This window comes from Salmo salar, chromosome 16 (assembly GCF_965601325.2).
Source record: "Salmo salar chromosome 16, fSalSal1, whole genome shotgun sequence".
NCBI classification, from domain to species: Eukaryota; Metazoa; Chordata; class Actinopteri; order Salmoniformes; family Salmonidae; genus Salmo; species Salmo salar.
The window spans coordinates 84,259,037-84,279,960 of record NC_138306.1 but is presented as its reverse complement, the minus strand read 5'-3'; the positions used below and the strand labels follow the sequence as shown (position 1 = coordinate 84,279,960).

Genomic DNA, 20,924 nt, shown 5'->3' with positions numbered 1-20,924 from the left:
TTTCTATTGCCTTTTGTCATTATTGTGTACTTTTACTTCAGATAGACGACACACCTTATTAACAGCTTTTTGCGTGTGGAAATGTTGAGTAATGTAAATCAGCTTTTGATGTAAAACCATGGAAATTAAACACAAAAACTATCAAGGCACAAGGTGAGACCCAAATGCAGACACAGGAGGCAGATGGTTGGAGTCTTACAATGTTTATTAATCCAAAGGGGTAGACAAGAGAATGGTTGTGGACATGCAAAAAGGTCAAAACCAGATCAGAGTCCAGGAGCTACAGAGGTGCAGACAGGCTCATGGTCAAGGCAGGCAGAATGGTTAGGCAGGTGGGTACAAAGTCCAGAAATAGGCAAGGGTCAAAACCGGGAGGACTAGAAAAAGGAGAATGCAAAAAGCAGGAGAACGGGAAAAATGGCACAGAGAGACAGGAAACACAGGGATAAATACACTGGGGAAAATAAGTGACACCTGAGGGGGTGGAGACAATCACAAGGACTGTAGCTCAGTTGGTAGAGCATGGTGTTTGCAACACCAGGATTGTGGGTTCGATTCCCACGGGGGGACAGCACAGAAAAAAAAGAAAAAAATGTATGAAATTGTATGAAATGTATGCATTCAATACTGTAAGTCGCTCTGGATAAGAGCGTCTGCTAAATGACTAAAATGTAAAATGACAGGTGAAACAGATCAGGGTGTGACAAAAACAATGTTTTAAATGAGAAGATCAAAAGCTGAAAAAAAAACAGGAAATTCTAATGAGTACCACGGCCCACTTCACCCATACACTACTAAGGTTTTACAGCAGTCAGCTTTTTTGTACCCATCCTTTGCTTTAAACAGGTGAAGGATCTTAATTTGAGCCAGTTTTCTACAGTAGGAACATAATCCTGCAGCAACAGGAAATGTGGATTATAATTCATGGACATTTTCTGTAGGGGTTGATACATTTTTCGTTAGGGCAAATCAAGTCTGACATTTTAAAGTGGAAATTACTAACTTTAGAAGCCTTTTTAAACCTAAAATACACAAGTTTGCATGTCCTGCTGTGCAGGAAATTCACATTCACTTTTCCCTACATAACTTCTATACTTAGGCATTCACATCCACACCATGTTCATCCTATGCACCATATGTATCTTCAACAGTTCTCTAGCCTCCCAGAGACTATGGTACAGTGGTCCCAGACCACATAGACAATTCCCAGAATTGCTATAGACCGCTACTTCCTATACATATAAAACAACACCAGTGCTCAATAACACCACGTGCTATTATTAGTAGTCCAAGACTACGATGGGAGATGATGGACGGAACCCCTAGATAACGTTATAGATCAAAAAACTCAGCTCACACTTCCCTCCACATTCACACTGGAGCTAATCCCCTGACAGCTCTAATTCACTCAGTCTGTTATAGCTAAATTTCTATCTCTTAATATCCACATTTATATCAGTTTAACATCCAAATTTCAAGCAATTATCTTATTATCCAAATTTCAATCAGCTTAACACAACTTTCACATCCACATTCCAGTGGCTGCAGACCACGTAGACACTTCTCTTATACATTCCTACAGACAGCTGTCAGTGGGGCATGGTACCATTACTTGCCCTTGCTCTAGTTCTCTCTCTAAGACTAGCTCTAGCCTTCTTCCATATCATATGTATCTTCAACTGTTCCTCTACAGTCGCTATAGTCTCTATAGTATCTATATTCTTGTGTATCTATAGTCTCTCAGTGTCTATAGTCTCAGTAGTTTATATAATCATAAATACTATGGTCTCTATAGACTCTATAGTCTCTATGGTCTGTATGGTCTCTATAGTCTTGTGTATCTATGGTCTCTATAGTCTATATGGTCTGTATGGTCTCTATAGTCTTGTGTATCTATGGTCTCTATAGTCTATATGGTCTGTATGGTCTCTATAGTCTTGTGTATCTATGGTCTCTATAGTCTATATGGTCTGTATGGTCTCTATAGTCTTGTGTATCTATGGTCTCTATAGTCTTGTGTATCTATGGTCTCTATAGTCTATATGGTCTGTATGGTCTCTATAGTATTGTTTATCTATGGTCTCTATAGTCTCTATAGTCTTGGCACTTCCCATACATATAGAATAGCAGCTCTTTCCCACCTGACCCAGCTCCCTGACAGCTCTCATTCACTCTTATTATCAAAATGTCAATATCTTATTAACCTAATATCCTCATTTCAACCCTCTTATTAACAAAATGTCAATCTCTTATTATCCTAATATCCAAAATTTCAACCCTCTTATTATCCCAAATGTAAATCCTTTGTTGAACTCAACTTATGCTTATTATCCAAATTTCAATCTCACTAATATCTTCTTACTCACGCAACATTCACATTCACCTTGTGCTATTACTGTCACGTTCTGACCAGTAAAGGGGTAATTTGTTATTGTAGTTGGGTCAGGATGTGGCAGGGGGGTGTTTGTTTTATGTGGTTCGGGGTTTGTTGTTATATGTGTTTATGTAGAGGGGTGTTTGTTTAGAGTATTCTGGGGTTTTGGTCTATGTTCTATGTTAATGTATTTCTATGTTCAGTCTAGTCTATTTATTTCTGTTTAGTTAATTGATTTGGCCTTCAATTGGAGGCAGCTGTTCCTCGTTGCCTCTGATTGAAGGTCCTATATAGAGGGGTGGTTTTTGTATGGGTTTTGTGGGAAGTTGTGGTTGCATAGCTGTGTTTAGCCTGTAATCCTATTCGTTCGATCGGCTTCTTGTTTTGTTTGTTACGTATTAAGTTAAGATGAGCACTCAACCCGCTGCATTTTGGTCCACTACCTATGACGACCATTACAATTACTTAAGGGAAATGGTACCCTCCTTCTACATCTTTATGTTTAGTTTTATCGTTTTTTAATAATTATATATATTTTTTATATAAATTAATTTAAATTGACTTACTGAAATCATTCGCCGCCGCTCAATTGTTCGCAGATGATGTGTCTCAACCTGGGCAGCTCACAGTAAGGGTCTGGTCTGGGCGGGTCCTCTTTTAGTCTGACGGGAACATCCCTCATGCTTCATAAAATGCGGCACCAGTTTTACTCGCAGACCCCCACTGAAAAGCTCCGCAGACAGAATCAATTATCCTCTCTGCTTGTCTCCAGTCATGTAAAATGACTTAGAATTGCATGAAATGCGTTTTATAGAAAGCTATATATATGCTCACTCCTACCCTTGTCCCTGGTGTTCTGCGAATCCACAACCTTCTGGCTACTTTGCCATGTAATGCTTACAAAACTGCATATCTTAGGCTCTGGTCTGTCCTAGGAGTGAGGGTAAACAGTAGGCATGTTCTCTGCTATCCACTTTATATTTCATTATTATTTTGGATATAGGTGACGGTTTTTTGAAGCGTTCAGGGAGGGTCGGGTAAAAATATATTAAACTGAAGGGAGGGCCATCCATTTCCATTTCAGAGAGATTTTCTCCAGGTATCCCTTATTATAAATACCTTACAGTCCCTTAGTGTGGTGGCTAATTTCTGCATTACCAAATGAGGAGAGTTACAAACTTCACACACAAGTTAGTTATACTTAAAACTACATCTTTAATAATTAAGATGCTTTTGCAAAAGCACTTGACCTTCAATGATGCCATTGAAAAGTGATTACACAAAAGTACAAAGATCTTTTATACCCAAGACCCACCCCTCTCAACGTACATGACAAACAACAGATCTTAGGAACAGTTCACAAAGGTTAAGTTCTGTATGAAAGATATCTATAAAACATAGCAGACAGCAACTGCTGTATCAACAGTGTTCATTGTATAGACCCGTACCTGGTCCTCCTACCCCAAACTGGAACCGTCTCTCCCTGGTACGGTATAGAACAGAACCATTAGCTCATCCAATGGCATAAATCAATTGACAACTCTAGATACTCCCATCTCAAGTAAACCCCCTCTTGACTCCACTCCTGGACAAGCTCACTGAGGGGAGTGAGCCTCCAGGTCATACACTATCCCAGGATAAGTGCAAGATCTAGAGAGAGGACATACAATGGTCCCAAAGGAGGGAGTGACTTGCGCACAGACATTGTGGAGACAAGTAATTGGTTCCCCATTAATCACGCCATCCCTTCACATGGTTCAGAATAGGTAAAGACACATTCACATATGAAGACAATGTTTCATTCTGACTTCTCCCCTCTCTGGGCCCCAAGTGACTGAGCCCTAGCTAAGGGAAAAGTACAACTGTCAACACCAGAGTCCAAAGGGCACGCCATCCTAATGACAAGTATCTCACATAAGCATATTATACAAATAAAACATCTTAATTATCTATGTTACCCAACTAATTCTGATTCATCCGCCACAGTAGTCAAAAAAATAATATCCACCCAAATGAATGGCGAAAACTGATTCTCACACCACCTCTATCTGATACATATTGTGTCTACTAGCTCATTCCCACTGAAAACTGCAGAGGGAAGCAGTACCGCCCAGTCAACCATCAGGGCAAACCCAAGGTCATCTCAATATCTTTTGCAGTAGAAGCTAACAAAACATACCAAAACTGACAAGGTGTACACTGATCAGTAAAGTAAAGAGAGGCTAACATTCTATAATGCTCCCTTTCCTCTGCACATGTCACACACAGTGAGAAACAATAGGATCCAATTCACTGTTACCACTTACTTTATGACATGAGAATTAAGTGATGGAGTGACTTTATCTTAGCTGGTCTGAGAGAACTGATGAGGCTTTTCTTCTGTATGTATACGTTGGTGTCTTTTTAAGTTGCTCTGTTGAGAGAAACTATTCCCACATTCAGAGTAAGAGTAAGGCTTCTCTCCAGTGTGTGTTCTCTGGTGAACTGTTAGCTCAGATGATGTTGTGAAGTGTTTTCCACAGTCAGAGCAGAAGTAAGGCTTCTCTCCAGTGCGGGTTCTCTTGTGAACTGTTAGCTCAGATGATGTTCTGAAGCATTTTTCACAGTCAGAGCAGGAGTAAGGCTTTTCTCCGGTGTGTGTATGTTGGTGTTTCTTTAAGCTGCTGTGTTGAGAGAAACTTTGCCCACAGTCAGAGCAGGAGTAAGGCTTCTCTCCTGTATGTATTCGCTGGTGACTAACTCATTCAATTGGGGGAAACTCTTTTCACAGTCTGAGCAGGAGTACGGCTTTTCTCCTGTATGTAAACGTTGGTGTCTTTTTAAGTTACTCTGTTGAGAGATTCTTCCCACAGTCAGAGCAGGAGTAAGGCTTTTCTCCTGTATGTATACGTTCATGTTTGTTTAAGGTATCTAATAGGGAGAAACTCTTCCCACAGTCAGAGCAGAAGTAAAGCTTCTCTCCAGTGTGTGTTCTATGGTGAACTGTTAGCTCAGATGATGCTGTGAAGAATTTTCCACAGTCAGAGCAAGAGTAAGGCTTCTCTCCTGTGTGCACTCTCTGATGAACGTTCAGATCACTTGATGTTGTGAAGCTCTTCCCACAGTCAGTGCAGGAATACAGATTCTCTCCCGTGTGTATTTGTTGGTGTATTTTTAGCTTTGATAGATTTGGGAAAATCTCCTTACGATGTGGGCAATGGTGAGACCTCTTAGCTCTGTGACCTTCCTGCTGTTGCTTTCTGGATGTAGAGAATGTCTCAACATGTTCTCCTGTGTGAACAACATCAGAAAACAAAAAGTCAAGTTTGTGTGATATACGCCAAGTATACAAAACATTATGAACACCTGCTCTTTCCATGACATAGACTGACCAGGTGAAAGCTGTGATCCCTTATTGATATCACGTGTTAAATCCAATTTAAAATCAGTGTAGATAAATGGAGACAGGTTAACTGAAATATCACATTTACATAAGTATTCAGACGCTTAACTCAGTACTTTGTTGCAGCGATTACAGCCTCAGGTCTTCTTGGGTGTGATGCTACGAGCTTGGCACACCTGTATTTGGGGAGCTTCTCTCATTCTTCTCTGTAGATCCTCTCAAGCTCTGTCAGGTTGGATGGAGAGCATCGCTGCACAGCTATTTGTCACAAAGTGCTTTACAGGAACCCAGCCTAAGACCCCAAAGAGCAAGCAATGCAGATATAGAAGCAAAGTTGCTAGGAAAATCTCCATAGAAGGGAGGAACCCAGGAGGAACCCAGGAAAAAACCCTATCGAGGAAAAAGGCTCCGAGGGTGACCAAGTCCTCTTCTTGTGTACCGAGTGACATAGTTATACATACAAGTAGGCTGTGCAATACAAAAGGGGAATAAAACTCTTCTAAAAGTGGGTAAGAGTCTAAAGCTAAAAAGTGGCAAAGGGGTGAAAAAGGTTTAGTGACTACTAGGGTTGGGCTCATGGCTTCAGGCTACCGTACATTCAGCCAGGAGTCCAGTGGTAGGGTTGGGCTCATGGCTTCAGGCTACCCTACATTCAGCCAGGAGCCCAGTGGTAGGGTTGGGCTCATGGCTTCAGGCTACCCTACATTCAGCCAGGAACCCAGTGGTAGGGTTGGGCTCATGGCTTCAGGCTACCGTACATTCAGCCAGGAGTCCAGTGGTAGGGTTGGGCTCATGGCTTCAGGCTACCCTACATTCAGCCAGGAGCCCAGTGGTAGGGTTGGGCTCATGGCTTCAGGCTACCCTACATTCAGCCAGGAGCCCAGTGGTAGGGTTGGGCTCATGGCTTCAGGCTACCGTACATTCAGCCAGGAGCCCAGTGGTAGGGTTGGGCTCATGGCTTCAGGCTACCCTACATTCAGCCAGGAGCCCAGTGGTAGGGTTGGGCGTTATACAGATTTCCATACTATGCCTGTTCCATCCTGGGATATATACAGTATTACCGGTAGTGCACACAAGGGCCGCTATTATTTTTTTTAGCTACTAAATTAGCAAACCAACTGTAGAGCATCTAGCAAAGTTTAGACAGTTAACTTAACAGTTACAAGATATCTAGATGGCAAACATTTCTATGTGGATTCCAGACTGTAACAGGATCACTTGGCGCATGCTGCACAACAGTGACTCACAAAGCTCTGGTTACTTCTCATTTGTTTGCTTGTAAACAAACACCATGTGACTGGGGACTACCATACGCTACATAATAATGGGACAGATGAAATTAAGAACGCAATGTTCTTTATCACCTAACGTATTACACAAGTTGACTGCAGGTATTTACTTAAAAAGTAGCTACAAATAATATGGTATACCACCTAAGCCTAGTAACTACAGACTAATTTCATAGAACTTCTTCACTGTCAGTCTACTTCACTTCTTTAGTCTACTCTCTGATCACTCCAGATAGACCAGTTGTTCAGGGATGTGTGATGTTGAATTACAGAATTCAACCTAGCAACAGACTGGGTCAAAACTTGTGGAGGTCTAACTTATGAAGATAACTTATAGACAGAACCTGCTCTTACCATGACTAACAGATTTCCCAATCTTCTCCTCCTCTTCTTCATCTTTAATGTTGACATTCAGCTCCAGTGTTTGACTGCAGTCTTCCAGCTTCACTGATGTCATCTCTGGATCCTGCATTGCAAACTGGGCTCAACTGTCACAATCAGGACCCAGTGTCTGTAGGTTTGGACTCAATGTAAAATGAGAGAGGCAGGCTGGGTTTGTCCTCGCTGTTGATGTTACCGGCCTTAATCTGAGTCGGCCTGTAGTAATAAAGAGAAACGGACACAAAAACTTATTGACTTGACAGTTCTGGCGCTTTCTCTATTCTCTAAAAATATATTATATTTATTCTAATTCCCTTATCTAATTTCAATGTGTAAACATGTCTCTGTCTTATGCAGCTGTTTGACCCAGTGGGTGAATAAACTTGGTTTGAGCTTTGACTAGCTGTCCAATAAGTTATAAATAAACAGAGTAAAAAACTAACATTTCTTATTCACTTATCTAATCTCAATAGATCAGGCAGCTAAACATTGACAACAAAACATTCATTAATTTACATTAGACAAAGTGCACACTTTAAATTACAGAGTAAGTGCATGTAACCTATAGTAGATTTAAAAATGAATATAAATGCATAACTGACTCAAAAGACATTTAGAACAAGGTTGCAGTTTGTTTTAGGCAGCACTATGTACTATTTTACTGAATAACCTTGTTTTCACTGTATATTTTCACTCTCAAAAACCAAATCGTCAGTGGTGGAAAAATAACTCAATTGTCATACTTGAGTAAAAGTAAATGCTATACATGAGTTTGAGTTTATTTTTACAGGGACTGTCACGACTTCCGCCGGAGTCGGTCCCTCTTCTTGTTCGAGCGGCGTTCGGCAGTCGATGTCACCGGCCTTCTAGCCATCACCGATCCACTTTTCATTTTCCATTTGTTTTTACACACCTGGTTTCAATTCCCCCATTACATGTTCATTATTTAACCCTCTGGTTTCCCCCATGTTTGTGTGCGTGTTTGTTTTATTGTAAGGCTGTATCTGACAGCTGGTATATTGTTACCGGGTTTTGTATTTACGCCCGTTTATCTCGTGGTACCGGCATTTTTCCAGCACCATAGTATTGTGTTTATACTGGTGTTTTCCTGAATTAAATACCTTGTCCACGCATCTCAGCTCTCCTGCGCCTGACTCCTTTCATTAGTTACCCACAGCCTTGACAGGGACAGTGCACATTAATCAACGTTTCAGTAAAAGTGCCAGTTTTAGCCAGCCGGCTAAATTTCAACCACAGTCGCTGCATCAAATTCCTAATATTAAAGCAACATTGTAACTTTCTGGTCAACCCAACCAAATGCACAAATGTGCGTTATAGATCGTTCAGTCTCAATTGTAATGACAAAGTATGATTTTTAGAAATGTTTGCAAATGTAAAAAAAAAACAGAAATAGCTTATTTACATAAGTATTCAGACCCTTAGCTATGAGACTCGAAGTTGAGCTCAGGTGCATCCTGTTTCCATTGATCATCCTTGAGATGTTTCTACAACTTGATTGGAGTCCACCTGGGGTAAATTCAAGTGATTGGACATGATTTGGAAAGGCACACACCTGTCTATATAAGGTCCCACAGTTGACAGTGCATGTCAGAGCAAAAACCAAGCCATGAGGTCAAAGGAATTGTCCGTAGAGCTCCGAAACAGGATTGGGGAAGAGTACCATAATATTTCAGCAGCATTGAAGGTCCAAGGACACAGTGGCCTCCATCATTGCCTTTCCACATCATGTACAATCAATTGAATTCACCACAGGTGGACTCCAATTGCATTCATTATTATTGTTTACCTATATTTAACTAGGCCAGTCAGTTAAGAACAAATTCTTATTTACAATGACGGCCTACTTAAAGGCAAATGGCCTCCTGCGGGGACGGGGATTAAAAAAAAAGTAATAAATAAATAAATAAATAAATATATATAAATATAGGACTAAACACACATCACAACAAGAGAGACAACACAACACTACATAGAGAGACCTAAGACAACAACATAGCAAGGCAGCAACACATGACAACACAGCATGGTAGCAACACAACATGACAACAACATGGTAGCAACACAACATGGTAGCACCACAAAACATGGTACAAACATGATTGGGCACAGACAATCAAGTTGTAGAAACATCTCATGGATGATCAATGGAAACAGGATGCATCTGAGCTCAATTTCGAGTCTCATAGCAAAAGGTCTGAATACTTCTGTAAATAAGGTATTTCTTAAAAAAAAACTTTTCTCTTTGTCATTATGGGCTATTGTGTGTAGATTAATGAGGTAATTTAATGAATCTATTTTTGAATAAGGCTGTAACGTAACACAATGTGTAGTGGTCTGAATACTTTCCGAATGCTAATGTTACCTAGGTGGCCAGGAGCATTGTTTCCTATGAAAGGAAGTTAGCCTAGCGAGCAAGCATTTTAGCCAGGTAGCCTAGGACAACAAAAACTAAAACCTTCACTGTATGACAGTCATTGACCGTTTAGGCAACATGAAAGAGGAGGATGCATTGGTGTTTCTCTACGAGTAGGGTGAGATGTTTTTTCTACTTGCACACACATAAATCAGTGCCATGGACAGCTACATTATATTTAGCTTAGTTTGATTGGACTAAACAGTTGTTGGTATCTTTTACCAAAAAGACTAAGCATAGATGATTAGATGATGTTAAAATGTTGAAGTTGAAATGGTGCTGGAATAGTGGAGGCAGCTCCTATTTTCTTTGACTTGCGGTGACTCTCCATGGTTCTAAATTAATAGTTGTTAAGTAGTCCTAAAATGTCAGCAACATTACCTTGCTTGACCATGTTGTAGGTCACTTAACTGTTTCTTACATGCAATATGTTTTGTAGAGTTCACTGGACAGATGTAGCTCTCCGTAATGGTAAGGAAACAAATGTGTGGTTGAATTTATTCTGCCACTACGTTTTATTGTCTAGGCCTTAGGCCTATATAAGGCCAGGAGGCTAGGAAACACTGTCACCACCGATAAATCCACGATAATTGAGATTTTTAATAAGCATTTCTCTACGGCTGGCCACGCTTTCCACCTGGCTGCCCCAACCCCGGCCAACAGCTCTGCACCCTCCGCAGCAACTGGCCCAAGCCCCCCCCCGCTTCTCCTTCACCCAAATCCAGACAGCTGATGTCCTGAAAGAGCTGCAGAATCTGGATCCCTACAAATCAGCTGAGCTAGACAATCTGGACCCTCTGTTCCTAAAATTATCTGCCGCCATTGTCGCAACCACTATTACTAGTCTGTTCAACTTCTCTTTCTTATCATCTGAGATTACTAAAGATTGGAAAGCGGCCGCGGTCATCCCCCTCTTCATAGGGGGAGACATTCTAGATCCAAACTGTTACAGACCTATATCCATCCTGCCCTGCCTTTCTAAAGTCTTCGAAAGCCAAGTGAACAAACAGATTACCGACCATCTCGAATCCCACCGTACCTTCTCCACTATGCAATCTGGTTTCCGAGCTGGTCACGGGTGCACCTCAGCCACGCTCAAGGTCCTAAACGACATCATAACCACCATCGATAAAAAACAGTACTGTGCAGCCGTCTTCATCGACCTGGCCAAGGCTTTCGACTCTGTCAATCACCAGATTCTTATCGGCTGACTCAACAGCCTTGGTTTCTCTAATGACTGCCTCGCCTGGTTCACTAATTACTTCTCACATAGAGTTTAGTGTGTCAAATCGGAGGGCCTGTTGCCCGGACCTCTGGCAGTCTCTATGGGGGTGCCACAGGGTTCAATTCTCGGGCCGACTCTTTTCTCTGTATACATCAACGATGTCGCTCTTGCTGCGGGTGATTCCCTGATCCACGTCTACGCAGACAACACCATTCTTTATACATCTGGTTCTTCTTTGGACACTGTGTTAACAAACCTCCAAACGAGCTTCAATGCCATACAACGTTACTTCCGTGGCCTCCAACTGCTCTTAAACGCTAGTAAAACTAAATGCATGCTCTTCAACCGATCGCTACCCGCACCTGCCCGTCTGCCTAGCATTACTACCCTGGACGGTTCTGACTTAGAATATGTGGACAACTATAAATACATAGCTGTCTGGCTAGACTGTAAACTCTCCTTCCAGACTCATATTAAGCATCTCCAATCCAAAATTAAATCTAGAATCGGCTTCCTATTTTGCAACAAAGCCTCCTTCACTCATGCTGCCAAACATACCCTCGTAAAATTGACTATCCTGCCAATCCTTGACTTCGGCGATGTCATTTACAAAATAGCCTCCAACACTCTACTCAGCAAATTGGATGCAGTCTATCACAGTGCCATCCGTTTTGTCACCAAAGCCCCATATGCTACCCACCATTGCAACCTGTATGCTCTCGTTGGCTGGTCCTCGCTACATATTCGCCGCCAAACCCACTGGCTCCAGGTCATCTATAAGTCTTTGCTAGGTAAAGCTCCACCTTATCTCAGCTCACTGGTCACCATAGCAACACCCACCCGTAGCACGCGCTCTAGCAGGTATATTTCACTGGTCACCCCCAAAGCCAACACCACATTTGGCCGCCTTTCCTACGAGTTCTCTGCTGCCAATGACTGGAACGAATTGCAAAAATGACCGAAGTTGGAAACTATTTATTGCCTTACATCCTTACTTCATTTGCACACACTGTATACAGATTTTCTATTGTGTTATTGACTGTACGTTTGTTTATCCCATGTGTAACTCTGTGTTGTTGTTTTTGTCGCACTGCTTTGCTTTATCTTGGCCAGGTCGCAGTTGTAAATGAGAACTTGTTCTCAACTAGCGTACCTGGTTAAATAAAGGTTAAATAAAATGTATATATATATATACCACAGGGGCAAGTCATATGAACTAACAGGTTATAGCACAAACAATGCAATTATCACAACACAGGTTACAATATGTTTTGGACTTCCTCAGTGATTTTACCCATGTGCCACTAATGATAAAAGGTATTTCTATTCTAACCCCAAATCTCTAGCTATGAGACTTCAAATATTTGTTTGCGTTCTTCACTCACTCGGTTTGACAAAAAAACAACAGATAACAACCTTCACTGAACGTGGTAATAACTTGACGGATTTGTCACCTAGCATGTTATGACATGTTCTTTCGACATTAGAAAGTGTAAACGTGCTATTACATACCTGTAGCAATAAAGGTTATCTTAATTGACTACTCTAACCACACCACCTGCACTACTCTAACCACACCCCCTGCACTACTCTGACCACACCCCCTGCACTACTCTAACCACACCCCTTGCACTACTCTAACCACACCCCTTGCACTACTCTAACCACACCCCCTGCACTACTCTGACCACACCCCCTGCACTACTCTAACCACACCCCCTGCACTACTCTGACCACACCCCCTGCACTACTCTAACCACACCCCTTGCACTACTCTGACCACACCCCCTGCACTACTCTAACCCAATTAATCTCAACCTGCCTCTCTCCCACCAGACACTTCTGAACCCCAGCACCATGGGCACCCATACAATTAAAACATAGCACTTCTTCCCCCGATACTACTAAACCAATGCACCTTCTGCACACTTCTCACACCTAGGAACATCCCTCCAACACACTGCTGCCACATGCCCATACGCTTGGCACCTGTATCCACAGAGACATCTATTGGACTGATGTACAAATGACTTCTTCTTTGGTATAATGATGTTCACACAAATGTAATGTGAACTAACACTATTCAGTAGTAAGGACCTTTATAAGAGAGCATACAGCCTCTTATCATTCATCATATGTGTCTGCCACCATCTACTGTACGGTTAGAAAACTGGAGGAACAAAAATATGTCCATTGTAGAAAAGGGGGACGGGGGATGTGAGGGACGTCATCACACAAAATACAAAAACAGATTTATTAAAAAAACATCCCACTCCTTCAGTCACAGTCCAATCCAAATCACATCCCTACACAGACTCAGGGGCCTGGGAGGGGGTAACATCTTCAGTCCAATCCAAATCACATCCCTACACAGACTCAGGGGCCTGGGAGGGGGTAACATCTTCAGTCACAGTCCAATCCAAATCACATCCCTACACAGACTCAGGGGCCTGGGAGGGGGTAACATCTTCAGTCACAGTCCAATCCAAATCACATCCCTACACAGACTCAGGGGCCTGGGAGGGGGTAACATCTTCAGTCACAGTCCAATCCAAATCACATCCCTACACAGACTCAGGGGCCTGGGAGGGGGTAACATCTTCAGTCCAATCCAAATCACATCCCTACACAGACTCAGGGGCCTGGGAGGGGGTAACATCTTCAGCCAGTATTCCCTGCAATGCTTCACCTGGTAATTCCTGGAGACTCAAAAAACATTCAGCCACACATACAATTACAGTATTCCAGTTTCTTAGACTTATTGTTCGTTTGGGCAGTACAAATAATCACCTGCGTAATAAATGCAACAAAATCCAAATTCTTTACAATCAGTGTATCAGCATCCCTCAACTGGTGAAAAACATTTTGAATCTCAACAGGCTGCGGGGCATCCACTGCTATAGCTTCCTCAGCTCCACTCACTCCTTCAACTATTTCCCACGCCTCCCTGTAAGAGAACTACTGTACTGTACAGACAACATCCTTGCTACTTCAAACTCCTTCACTACCTAGCAGGGCACTCTGGGAATTTGTCAATGTGATTTCCACCACAATTGCTTCACATCATCAGATTCCTCAATAACATATTGAATCCATCGGCACACACTTGATACATGGCCATACTTTTAGCAATTTTGTCACTGCAACAGCTTATTCACAAAAGCTCTCACTGTGTATCTTATGTATCCCAGCTTCACATGAATAGACAGATACTATTCTTCAAACAACAGTAAAACTGATTGACTTCCTTCCTCCTTTCCATCTACTACACAGTTTAGTGCTCCAACCACTCCTGGAATCTTCTGCTTAAGACGATGAACCTCAATGTCCGAGGAAACTCCAGATATCACCTTTTATACCACCTTTATATACCACCTTAATTAAACTCCCGATATAACACCTTTTATACCACCTTTATATAACACCTTAATTAAACTCCAGATATAACACCTTTTATACCACCTTTATATAACACCTTAATTAAACTCCATATATAACACCTTTTATACCACCTTTATATAACACCTTAATTAAACTCCAGATATAACACCTTTTATACCACCTTTATATAACACCTTAATTAAACTCCAGATATAACACCTTTTATACCACCTTTATATAACACCTTTATTAAACTCCAGATATAACACCATTTATACCACCTTTATATAACACCTTAATTAAACTCCAGATATAACACCTTTTATACCACCTTTATATAACACCTTTATTAAACTCCAGATATAACACCTTTTTATTGGTGTTCTGCTCTGAAGATCAAAGCACCCCACTTCAGATGTCGACATTTTATGAAGTCACAACACTCTCTCCTTCTGCTCTTCTGAGACGCATGAAATCAAAACAAAACCACTCTGCCTGACTCTACCTTTCCCAACGCTTCCTTTACCCATCTGGAAACCCTGACAGTTAAATTAACTTATTTGATTGAGGGAAACACGGTATTGGTGAAGTAGTTGTGCTAAATTGACACTTAATTTTGGAGTGCACAGAACATTCATTTTATTATTGACATGAACAGCATAATATGTTTTCAGTTAAAGAGGCTTTTGATATTTCGTTTTTGCAAGAAGCAAACCCAATGAGTTTGCAGCCGTTTGGAGATAAATGTAACATACTTCATCAACGTACGGTAGGTAATGTACTGTACATCCTGAGTAAAAATGTTCATTCAACATGGTGGTCTTCAGATGTCAAAGTTGATAGCTAGTAACTTTGATAATTTTTATGAACAGTTGTCTGATGTGTTGAAGAATCTTAAAACGTAGAAAGAATAAACATGGAATGGATCTATTGTTATGTATAATCTTAGATTTACCAAGTAGTTCGTTTTCGAGTCAACAGCCGTGATCATTCAAATACCTTGGCAAGTGAGCCAATCAGATGCCAGCTGATTTAGGGAGTCTATAAAAACTTGCCTTGGCTTCTGGTGAGCCCACACCTGCAAATCGCAGTCAAGTCATCCAGTAGCTCTTCAGTTTGCTCCTACATTTGTGTACGCGAATACCCAGCACTTTACAGTTTCACATGTTTTCTGGTAGAGAAACTGAGTCAGACGCACTCTACTCCACAGATAGAGATAATAACTACATCACAGGTAATGCTGCAGTAGCCTAACGGGAGTGTTGTTTAGCAAATGTTGAAAAATGTGTTTCAAGTCATGACATGCAAGCACAGTACATAGACACACACACTATGTATTGTTTTTGTAATTTATTAAATAGAGATTATACATAATAAAGTGTTAAATAACTACATGGTCTATCTCCACATTCTTTAGCGTTGTCATTTTTTTTAAAGTAGATATATTACAGTAAACTTTGATGACCACTATGTAAAAAAAATGATTGCTGTAAAAATGTCAGGTAGACTTTTTTAGAGATGTCTGCACTAATAGATCTCTACTCCATTGTCATCAACATTGCAAAGCATATCATGACCATAATATGCCAGCTACACCATTGGAAAACACTAGTTTACTGTATATTACAGTGAATTTTTTGTTATTTTTGGGGCTGTATTATGCATTATATACACTTTATTTAGTTGTATGATTAATATTTGGTGTTTACAACAGTATGACAATTATAATGAAATTAGAATTAAACATTGTAATTTAAGTGTAATTTTTTTAACCAAACTCAGTGTAATCAAAATTGTGAAATTGTATTGATTGCCTACTCCTCTACGTATAACACCAGAATTGACATCCACTGGAGAAATAATAAACAGTACATAAACTGACTGAATATGTGAAGGATATTTTCTTTGAGTATTGGCGAAGTGCGACACTTTCTGAAAATGGTATTTCCGGAACACCTTCCAGAATCATCCCATTGTCTTAACCCCTAACATGATTCCATTCTAAACACTATAAACTAAAAAAGCAAGAAATATTAAACACAGGATGAAAGACTCTTCTTAAAACACTAATTGTTCTGAGTTCATTGAAATAGTCCAGGTAATCCAGTTTCTCTCATTGCCAAGGTCAACCTGGGGGCCAACATCCATTAATCTGAAGTTAAACCTGCCTCTGGACAGGTTTAATTTCAGCCTTCACTTAGATCCAGTGGTGACCCGTGACTATAGGACCTAGGCCTTCAGAGAGACCAAACATCTTCCAATACTTTGTATCAAACAACAAAATTATGAAAATAAGTGCAATTTCTCAACAATATCTTAAGATTTAATGATTTTCTAACCAACTTCTCAAATATCTTCTTACAATTCTTCTTAAGTGATTGTTGCTAGGCAACCACTTTTAGATAGCTATATATCTAACAATGCCAATCATGTTAGCATATTTCTTACTGAGATTACGGTTCTACATTTTTTTATTGGGTTTAAAATAACCAATACTGAAACTTTCAAATGAAGTTTGTGAGTGAATTAAACATGTTCAATGGCTTTGAAGAGCCCTGAGTCTCACTGCCCTGAGTTTAAGGGTTTAGTTATTGGAATTAAGAACATTATTTTCAAGAATCAAATTTCTTCTTAACTGTTAGCTTAAAAGGAGAAACATAAGAACAAGTGCAAGAAAATGGGAAAACCAACTTTGTTTAACTTTCTTCCTAAGTGTATATTTAAGGGATAAATGGCAGTTAAGAAGAACTTTCTTCTTAAGAAAGTTTTGTGAATCTGGCCCCTGGTGGACCTATTGGATAACAGCACAATCAATCATTTGGCCTTTTTTGGGCTTGGGCTCATTAAATGTCTTTAATATAAGGCTCATAAAATGTATTTAATATATGTCTCATCAGGCTCAGGTAGTGTAACGTGTAAGCTAATAATCGGGAAGCAAGTACATGGAGTGAATTTAATAAATAAATGAACATGGAACAAAACAAGAAACACGAGTAGCATACAGACATGAAACAGAGTCAATAAAGCCTGGGGAAAGAACCAAAGGGAGTGACAGATATAGGGGAGGTAATCAGGAAGGTGATGGAGTCCAGGTAAGTCTCATGAAGGGCAGGTACGCGTAACGATGGTGGCAGGTGTGTGTAATGATGAGTAAACTGTTGACAACGAGTGCCAGAGAGGACGAGCGGGAGTAGTCGGGACAGGTAGCATCAGGTTTGAATTTTCATGCTGATCAAAGCTCTAATCAAATCCAGACATTTATATGTGTTATAATGCTTTTTAATGACACTTCCGGTTTTGGCAGAAAATACTGGGTTACCCGGGAGAAAAGTGATTTATTCTCGGGAAGGAACATTTGTATAATACTGGTAAAATATTCAACCCTAATGCCCATACAGGTTGATTCACAAGACACCAAACAAGTAACTTACATATATGGTATCTTCAATAGGCCTAATGGCATTTTATGTCCATGATATGAAGTTTGTTGTAGTGACTGAGTAAGGCAGCCAGAACCATACGTCAGGACAGCTCCGGCCTAGCTCTTACTGCAGTCCAGTACCATGGACATCTTTGAAGTTTGGTCTCTAGTAATTTAGGAGGTCAACTTTATGAAGGCCTCCTCACAATGGTCTTATCATACAAGGCTTTACAGACAGATATAAAAAGACAGGCTATTTTTATTGTTCACAATATTTGCGTTGATGATGTGGTTCAACATTCAAATGCAGTTTGATGGACCACAGGACAGCTTGGAAAAGGCGACGGTCAGTGGAACTCTTGCTCCACCAAGTGGACAATTGCTTCAGTTCCCTTGTGGCAGAAATACTACCAGAGATATTTGATACAAGATCAAATGTTATGTCAATAATATTATCTCCAAATTGTTTCCCCCCACCCGTATTTGATATATTAGTATTCCAATTTAGGGTGTTGCAAAATGTGGTTAGGGTTTTGCTTAGCTAAAATTCTACAATCAACAATCAGCCACGCAAAATGGTCTTCTGTTGTAACCAATCTTCCCAATTAGTGGATTTGCTGTCCATACACCCACTTCTTTTTATCCTCCCACTTCTGTCAACACACCCACTTTCAGACACTCTCCATATAAGCTGTTACCCATGACTCTAGCAAATGGCTGGCTGAGCTAGCTTGATTTTTCTATCTAGAGTGTCACGTCCTGACCATAGAAAGCTGTTATTTTCTATGGTAGAGTAGGTCAGGGTGTGATGGGGGTTTTCTAGTTTAGTTTTTCTATGTTGTTATGTTCTAGTTTCGCATTTCTATGTTGGGTTTTGTTTGGGATGATTGGAGATCATACTTAAGTAGGTGTTTTTTTCCACCTGGCTTTGTGGGAGATTTTTTGTGAGTTAGTGTGTTTCACCTCTGCGTCACGTTCTTTTTCCCCCTTTAGTTTATGTTTATGTACTGCATAGTTTCACAGTGAAAATAAAATGTGTAACGACACACACGCTGCACTTTGGTCTGCTCCTTCTTCAGTTTTAACCCTCCTCTTTCCAACACAAACTGAAGAGATGAAATCAGAAAATGATTACAATTATTGTATAGATGAAATACAAATTAAAATCGAAATTCTTTAAAAAAATTCTATACATTTATATCAATCCTTAGCCTTCTCTGAAGGCCCTCATGGTTCCCCACTGCTTAGATCTAGGTTAACTATAATCATCCTTCTGAAAGTCAGACTTTTTAAATCTAGACTATGGCAAGTCTGAGACTATTTTAAACCATGTCTGAGAAAAGCCATTTCAGTGAGTTCAGTTTATAAATGCAATTTATTCCAGGACTAGGCTTAATCTGTGTCCATAGAGTTTACTAGATGAATGAAGTGATGAACCATTCAGACCAGCCTTATTGATTGAACTTCCGTAATTACATGTATAGTCAGAAGTGCTTCAGGGATGTGTAATGTCAGAATTCAACATAGCAATAGACTGGGTCATAACTTATGGAGGTCTAATATCTTAAGAAAATTCATAGCTAGACCCTGGTTTTACCATGACTAACAGATTTCCTCTTCTTCTCCTCTTCTTCATCTTTAATGTTGACATTCAGCTCCAGTGTTTGACTGCAGTCTTCCAGCTTCACTGATGCCATATCTGGATCCTGCAGTGCAAACTGGGCTCAACTGTCACAATCAGGACCCAGTGTGGAAGGAGAGAGGCAGGCTGGTTTTGTCCTCACTTTTAATCTGGAAACTCTGGATAGGATCCTAGTCCTAAATAGAAGTCTGAGCTCAACCTCCTGGTCCTCCCCTGTGCATGCCAGACCCCCTCCCATTGTACTGGACACATGAACACATTTTGAACAATGGCTGCCTAAAGTGCTGTGGTGCTTACGAACAAAATAGGAAAGGTTGTGGTAGACTTGGGCATTCACAGGTGAGTTCACAGCGCTTCCAATCTGAACAATGAGGCATGGAAAGGGCTTCAAGCTTCCTCTCTGGTTCCATTCCCCAATAGTAAGTGTGTCATACCTGAACTGTTAAATATGAAATTGAATATGAAAACATGTCCCTTATACTGCAAAACCTGTATTTGTATACATTGTAGAAAAAACTGGGGGCTAGCTAATTGGCTTGTAGAGGTGTAGAAACATCTATTGAGTAGATACAGTTGAAGTCCGAAGTTTACATACACCTTAGCCAACTACATTTAAACTCAGTTTTTCACAATTCCTGACATTTAACCATAGTAAAAATTCCCTGTCTTAGGTCAGTTAGGATCACCACTTTATTTTAATAATGTGAAATGTCAGAATAATAGCAGAGGGAATGATTTATTTCAGCTTTTATTTTCTTTCATCACATCAGAAGTTTACATACACCCAATTCGTTTTTGGTAGCATTGCTTTTAAATTGTTTAACTTGGGTCAAACGTTTCGGGTAGCCTTCCACAACCATCCCACAATAAGTTGGGTGAATTTTGTCCCATTCCTCCTGACAAAGCTGGTGTAACTGAGTCAGGTTTGTAGGCCTTGCTCGCACATGCTTTTTCAGTTCTGCCCACACATTTTCTATAGGATTGAGGTCAGGGCTTTGTGATGGCCAGTCCAATACCTTGACTTTGTTGTCCTTAATCCATTTTGCCACAACTTTGGAAGTATGCTTGGAGTCACTGTCCATTTGGAAGACTCATTTGCGACCAAGCTTTAACTTCCTGACTGATGTCTTGAGATGTTGAGTCAATAAATCCACATAATTTTCCATCCTCATGATGCCATCTATTTTGTGAAACGCACAAGTCCCTCCTGCAGCAAACCACCCCCACAACATGATGATGCCAACCCCGTGCTTCACGGTTGGGATGATGTTCTTCGGCTTGCAAGCCTCCCCCTTTTTCCTCCAAACATAACGATGGTCATTATGGCCAAACAGTTCCATTTTTTTTCATCAGACCAGAGGACATTTCTCCAAAAAGTACGATTTTTGTCCCCAT

At 40.5% G+C, this 20,924-nt stretch overlaps 1 pseudogene; it reads right to left on the bottom strand.

Annotated features, from left to right (window-relative positions):
• Positions 1–4,718: 4,718 nt before the first annotated feature.
• LOC145861057 (uncharacterized) lies at positions 4,719–10,254 on the bottom strand (annotated as a pseudogene).
• Positions 10,255–20,924: the final 10,670 nt, after the last annotated feature.